This window comes from Euprymna scolopes, chromosome 38 (genome assembly GCF_053919585.1).
Source record: "Euprymna scolopes isolate OS-2025 chromosome 38, ASM5391958v1, whole genome shotgun sequence".
Lineage (NCBI taxonomy): Eukaryota > Metazoa > Mollusca > Cephalopoda > Sepiida > Sepiolidae > Euprymna > Euprymna scolopes.
Genome location: NC_136519.1, coordinates 4,955,189 through 4,962,688, shown reverse-complemented (window position 1 = coordinate 4,962,688; position 7,500 = coordinate 4,955,189).

Below are 7,500 nucleotides of genomic sequence, written 5' to 3'. Positions count from 1 at the left end.
ATAACTTCTTATGCCTTATCAATAATTATAACTTCTTATGCCTTATCAATAATTATAACTTCTTATGCCTTATCAATAATTATAACTTCTTATGCCTTATCAATAATTATAACTTCTTATGCCTTATCAATAATTATAACTTCTTATGCCTTATCAATAATTATAACTTCTTATGCCTTATCAATAATTATAACTTCTTATGCCTTATCAATAATTATAACTTCTTATGCCTTATCAATAATTATAACTTCTTATGCCTTATCAATAATTATAACTTCTTATGCCTTATCTCTTTTGATTTTTATTATTGCCGGAGTTTAATATGTTGTGATGTTCTAATTTCAGATTGGCCAAAGTTTAGTCCCGAAAATTATGGATGTTGACAAGTGTGCTATTTGCAACAATGAACTGTTTAGTAATGAAAAAAGATTCATCGTCAGCCAGAAGGCAGGCGATTCCATTAAGAGAGTTTCTAAACATCGTGGAGAGAAGATTAGTCAACGTCTTCACAAGAAATGCAGACAGTGTTGGATCAACCCCAAATGCATAGAAATTGATAGTAAAAACAGACCCACTCATTATAAAATGCCGTTCCGCGAAACCCGCTCTTTGTCTGTGTTTAACTTTAAGGAACATTGTCTTTCTGTTCTTCTGGAGCAAAATCGGATAGAAAGAAAAAAGGTGTTGATGTTTTCAATGTAGAAACTATTGAGTTTAAGGACATTGTGTTAAAAGTTTGTGAAAAAGTTCGAAAAAAAATGATGGACGGAAATATATTGTTTAAGGCAGAATAGATTTAGACTTTTTTTTCACAAGAAACATTGTTATCATAGAACATGTTTTGTTTCACAAGAAACATTGTTATCACAGAACATGTTTTGTTTCACAAGAAGCATTGTTATAACAGAACATGTTTTGTTTCACAAGAAACATTGTTATAATAGAACATGTTTTGTTTCACAAGAAACATTGTTATCACAGAGTATGTTTTGTTTCACAAGAACCATTGTTATCACAGAATATGTTTTGTTTCACAAGAAACATTGTTATAACAGAATATGTTTTGTTTCACAAGAAACATTGTTATCACAGAACATGTTTTGTTTCAAAAGAAGCATTGTTATAACAGAACATGTTTTGTTTCACAAGAAACATTGTTATCATAGAACATGTTTTGTTTCACAAGAAACATTGGTATCACAGAATATATTTTGTTTCACAAGAAACATTGTTATCACAGAATATGTTTTGTTTCGCAAGAAACATTGTTATCATAGAACATGTTTTGTTTCACAAGAAGCATTGTTATAACAGAACATTTTTGTTTCACAAGAAATATTGTTATTACAGAATATGTTTTGTTTCACAAGAAACATTGTTATAACAGAATATGTTTTGTTTCACAAGAACCATTATCACAGAACATGTTTTGTTTCACAAGAAACATTGTTATAACAGAACATGTTTTGTTTCACAAGAAACATTGTTATAACAGAACATGTTTTGTTTCACAAGAAACATTGTTATCACAGAAGATGTTTTATTTCACAAGAAACATTGTTATCACAGAACATGTTTTGTTTCACAAGAAACATTGTTATCACAGAACATGTTTTGTTTCACAAGAAACATTGTTATCACAGAACATGTTTTGTTTCACAAGAAACATTGTTATAACAGAACATGGTTTGTTTCACGAGAAACATTGTTATCACAGAACATGTTTTGTTTCACAAGAAACATTGTTATAACAGAACATGTTTTGTTTCACAAGAAACATTGTTATCATAGAACATGTTTTGTTTCACAAGAAACATTGTTATCATAGAACATGTTTTGTTTCACAAGAAGCATTGTTATAACAGAACATGTTTTGTTTCACAAGAAACATTGTTATAACAGAACATGTTTTGTTTCACAAGAAACATTGTTATCACAGAACATGTTTTGTTTCACAAGAAGCATTGTTATAACAGAACATGTTTTGTTTCACAAGAAACATTGTTATCACAGACCATTTTTTGTTTCTACAAACATTTTAAACAATAATTTTTTAAATATATACATATTGAGTGGAGCCTTAAGTATGAGCTACCGGTAACAAATAATATGCATTTCAATAATTTAAATATAGAATAAAACTTTAGGAAAAAATTCCACAAAGGGTTCATAATGTCATTTGTTAATTATTTGTTAATTAAATAAAGTTTTACTGAATTATTCAAAATGAATGTTGTAAAACTTATATGAGAGCCAGGGATTATTGCTCGCATTGGAAAAGACAGAAAAGAAAGAAAAAAACGTAGAAAGAATTAATGAAAGAAAGATGAAAGAATGTATTTTGGAAAAAACCCGAAAGTAATAAAACAAACAGACAAACAAAAACCTAAAAAAAAACGACAAGAAAAATGCAATCGTTTAAAAAGAGAATAAAACTATCAAAATAAAGATTTCTTAGGACAGACATAAACAAAATAAATTTCTGTTGAAACTAACTACATATCTTTCGAAGGCTAAAATTGAAAAAACGGCCCCGACTTAAAATATCTTAGACAATTAGTGGAAGCATCGATTACATGAAACAACAACAAAATAAACGCCTGGAAACTGTCACCAAAGATGCATGACTTGCAATTCAAACAAGAAAATCCTCCTTGAGAAATTACACTTGTGGAATCTGAAAAAGTGATCAGAATTCCTCAGCATCGCCTGTCGACGCCATCGAGCCGTCACATTCTGAGCAAGACTTAGCAGGATGGTTAGTAAGATTTTCAAGTCATAGAGTCGTTCGCTTTTTTTTTTTACACAGTGATTACCACTTATCAAGGCCCGGAAGCCATTCAGGGATAGGGTTATTGCAAGTACATTACGTTAGTGTGAAGGTTTGATGAAGTGTTTACTTAAGGGGGCGGTTCATTAGGAATTTGTTAACGTTGGACTTGAACACATCCATGTTGTAGTCCGGAGGGAAGCAGGCAGACGGAACAGAGTTCCACAGGCGTGCAGTTCTAAGAAAGAAGCTTTGTTCATGGAATCCGCGTTTTGATTTAGGCACAGATAAAGAGTGGGGGAAATTTTTCACAGTGGATTCAGCTAGACGGGTGTTTTTCGTGAAAGATTGGCGAGGGGCGACTAGAGATTGGAGTTCAGACGAGCACCTGCCATGGAAATAACGATAAAACAAGGATAGGCTTGCAACGTCTCTTCTGTGGGAGAGAGGTTGCAGGGTAGAGAAAAGGGCATCCCCCACTAAGCCACGAAGTCTATTTTGTACTCTGTCAAAGCATGATAGGCTGTTTTTAGCAGCTCCTGCCCAGATATGGCAACAGTATTCCATCCTTGGACGCTGGAGTAATAGTTCGATTAATTTATACAGTGTGGAAGAATAACAGTTTACAACTTTGCGTATCAAGCCATAGTTGGTTTGGAGTTGAATAGAGTTCTTTGAAACTTTAATATGTAAACAAAAACATAGTCCTCATCAACGCCGGTCGAAAATAGCTAGTATATATATATATATATATATATATATATATATATATATATATATATATATATATATATATATATAAAGGAGATTAGAACAATAGTCTAAAGAGCTGAGTGTATTTCAATGTAACAGTGAAATTACTAGTTTAATTAAAATACAGGAAAGAGAAAGTGCTCGTTGTAATTTAGATATATAATAAGCTCGATAGGTAATGATGTCTACCACAATAAAAAGCATTGTTTTCCGAAACGATCGTACAGATAATTGATTTTGTTGTTGTTCCTTCTTATGAAACGGATTTTTAATTTAATTATAATTTGATTTTTAAATTTTAAATTATCAATCACATTACTTATATATATAAAGCTGAACGTCTGTGTGTGTGTGTCTGGTCACGAATAGGCTCCTATATAATTGACTATTATAGAAAATTGATCACATATAATGATAGAAGATGTATCGAGACGCAAGAATAGGTATGTTTGATCTGAAATAATGATGATTCATTAAAATTTTGGAGTCTGCTTACGCGCCTGGTCCACAAAGTTTGGAAATAATATCTTAAAAAAAAAAACGTTTACAAGTGTTTTTGATATAGATGTACCTAATAATACTTTGATAAGTATGTTTTAACTTAAATAGGGATAGTATAATAAAATTGTGGGGTCTGCGTTCGCGCCTGGTCCCCATAAAATGGAAATAGGCACATACTTTAATAAAGACCATTCATATCTATCTGCGTAAGTATACTTGGATAATTATGTTTCAGTTTGAAGAAATATGGTATAATAAAATTATGGGGTGTTCGTTTGCGTCTGACCTCCATAGAATGGAAATATGTCACAAAGTTTAACAAGGTGTTTTAATATAGATCCTCAGAATATTGTGATAAGTGTTTCAGTGTGAACAGGTATGGTATAATAAATTATGTATGTTTTTATTTTTACTTTCATCATATTTTGCTTTGGTTTTGATACCCCTAACTTCGAAGCTATCTCTTTACAACCCTTCCTTTTTATAACCTATTATATTTTAATATGTCCATTTTCTGTAAACTGATTTTGAACCCAGTCAACGACGGGTACTTTTGCTAGTATATATATATATATATACGTAAGTAACGGCCTGCAATGGTTTCGCGTTTTACCATTAAAGCACATTGACGGAATGTAAATTTAAGCAAATAATGTGTGTGAAGAAATAAATTCTGCCACGAAATCCACAGAATTGATTGCATCTATTTTAGGTCTAATCAGATCTGAGGGGCAGGAAGTAGATTATTTAAACTTCCGGTTGTGAAGTGGGTTAACTTGTATTAACAAAACATACAGAAAAACTAATTACGACTTGGAACTTCAGTTACCGTACTCGGAAGGAAAGATACAATCTGGCGACAGAATATCACAAGTGTTATAATAAGTCGAATGATTCTTATATATATATATATATATATATATATATATATATATATATATATATATATATATATATATATATATATATATATATATAAATAGGAGAACAAGAGTATGAAATGAAGATACAAAACTATGTATAGGTAGATATAGAATGGATCATTTATTGAATAATGGAATACAGGCAAATTTTGGAGGATAGAAGGGACTCTTTATGCCAGGGCATTTCGAAGCCTAATGCTTCTCATCAGAAGAGTAGAGAAGGTTCTAGGTAGCATAGGGGAGATTCGGCGTCTAGCGTAAGGTTCATTAGGGATGAAAAAGATTAAGAGGAATTATATATTTGTATTTAATACAACTGAATAAATATATGTATATATAGATATATATGTATGTATTTATTGATTTGTAAATCGCCACTTGTTTTCGTCTTCCCTCACCAACACCGACTATATCATTGTGACAGCCTTCTAAATCTCTACTACATTCCTATCCGACACAATGCTTCAAGCAAACTACATATCAATATATATATATATATATATATATATATATATATATATATATATATATATATATATATATATACCGCTGCCCATGAGGGGGTTTGGTTAAAGGGAAAATTATTTCCAACTCGCATTTAGGTAAAAATGTACGTTCGTAAATAATTGAATTCATTCAATACGTATCGCACCCCCCCAAAAAAACAAAACAAATAACATATACGTAAATCGCGATATATCAGAACAGTCAGCGAGGTGGACGAGGGGTAAGGGTTTATGTTTCTTACCATGGGGCCCCGCTTTCGAAGCTCGCTAGATTCAGCCACTCTGATGAGTCGGAGACGACGATACACGTGTCAGTGGATAATTATATTAAAAAGAAATAATATATATACCGCTCCTCATGTGGGGGTACCAAGTTGGTTAAAGGGAAAATTATTCCCCAACTCGCATTTAGGTAAAAATGCACTTTCGTAAATAATTGAATTCATTCAAGACGTATCGCAAAAACAAATAACACACGCAAAAACAAAAACAAATAACACACACACACACACACACACACACACACACACACACACACATATATATATATATATATATATATATATATATATATATATATATATATATATCCCCGAGAGGAGAAGAACCACGCGTTGGCGGGAGAAGCGGACTCGTAGAAAAGAGAGGATGGATCCAGCTTCGACCCTGGCCGTTGCAGAGAGACAGCAACCACTGTAAAAGAGTAATAAAAAATGCAAGAGAGCTATATGCCCAGTCTGTTAAATCCAAGGTAGCTGATCAGCGGCTTGGATCCCACCAGTTTTGGCAAATAACAAATAGGATCCTGAACAGAAGTGTGCGTTCTATCCAAACCATTATCAATGGACCAGAGGTCATCTCGTCAGCGTCAGACAAGGCCAAACTATTTGCAAAGAACTTTGCAGCTAATTCTACCCTATGCGACGAAGGCCATCAACTCTCCATATTTCCTCCTATAACACAGAAAAAGCTAGGTAACATACAAATATCCGTGCATGAGGTCGTCAAGCTAATAAAAAACCTAGATTCCAGTAAAGCAACTGGCCCTGATGGCATCCCAATTATAGTGTTAAAAAAGCTTCAACCAGAACTTGCTCCCATACTTACGAAACTATTTAAGCGCTCCCTTAAGGAGAAGTGCTTTCCGATCCCCTGGAAGACCTCATCAGCTTGCCCTGTATTTAAGAATTCAGGTGATAAGTCATCTCCCTCTCAGTACAGACCAATAAGTCTCCTGTGTGTTATGAGTAAGTTGCTGGAATCCATATTAAATAGAGAAATAGTCAACCACCTCAGCAGAAACAACCTTCTTAGTGACACACAATATGGTTTCCGCTCTGCAAGATCTACCGCAGATGTGCTGACGGTTATATCCCACAGGATTAGTAAATCTCTTGACAAAGGCTTCCTTTCAAGGGTAATTGCTCTTGACATATCAAAAGCCTTCGACAAGGCATGGGATAAGTGTCTACTTCACAAGATTTCCAGCTACGGTATAGCTGGAAATGTTTTCTCAATCATTAAATCATTTCTCTCCGATAGGCTCATAAGAGTAGTGGTAGATGGACAAAAATCAGAGGCCTGTAGCATTAATGCTGGAGTCCCTCAGGAGTCAATCCTGGGCCCAACTTTCTTCCTGATCTACATCAATGACCTCCCTAAACACATACTTAAATCATTCGTTGACATCTATGCTGATGACACGACCATCTATGGCAATACATCAAAGGCTGTAAATGACAAAGTTCTCTCTGATTCTCTGTCCTCTGATCTCGAGCGCGTGGTTCAGTGGGGGAAGACGTGGCTGGTTACCTTTAATGCATCTAAAACCAAACTCCTATCCTTACATCACCAACGCTCTGATCCCCATCTGGCATCAATTGGGATGGATGGCTCTCGTCTGAGAGAGGCCCCGTGTTTTGACAAGCTTCTGGGTTTGACCTTTACTCCTGATCTGAAATGGAACACGTACATCGTCTGTTGCCAAGGTCGCTGGAAATATGGTGGGAGCCTTCTACCGCTCCAGAAGATATCTCACTACTGATGC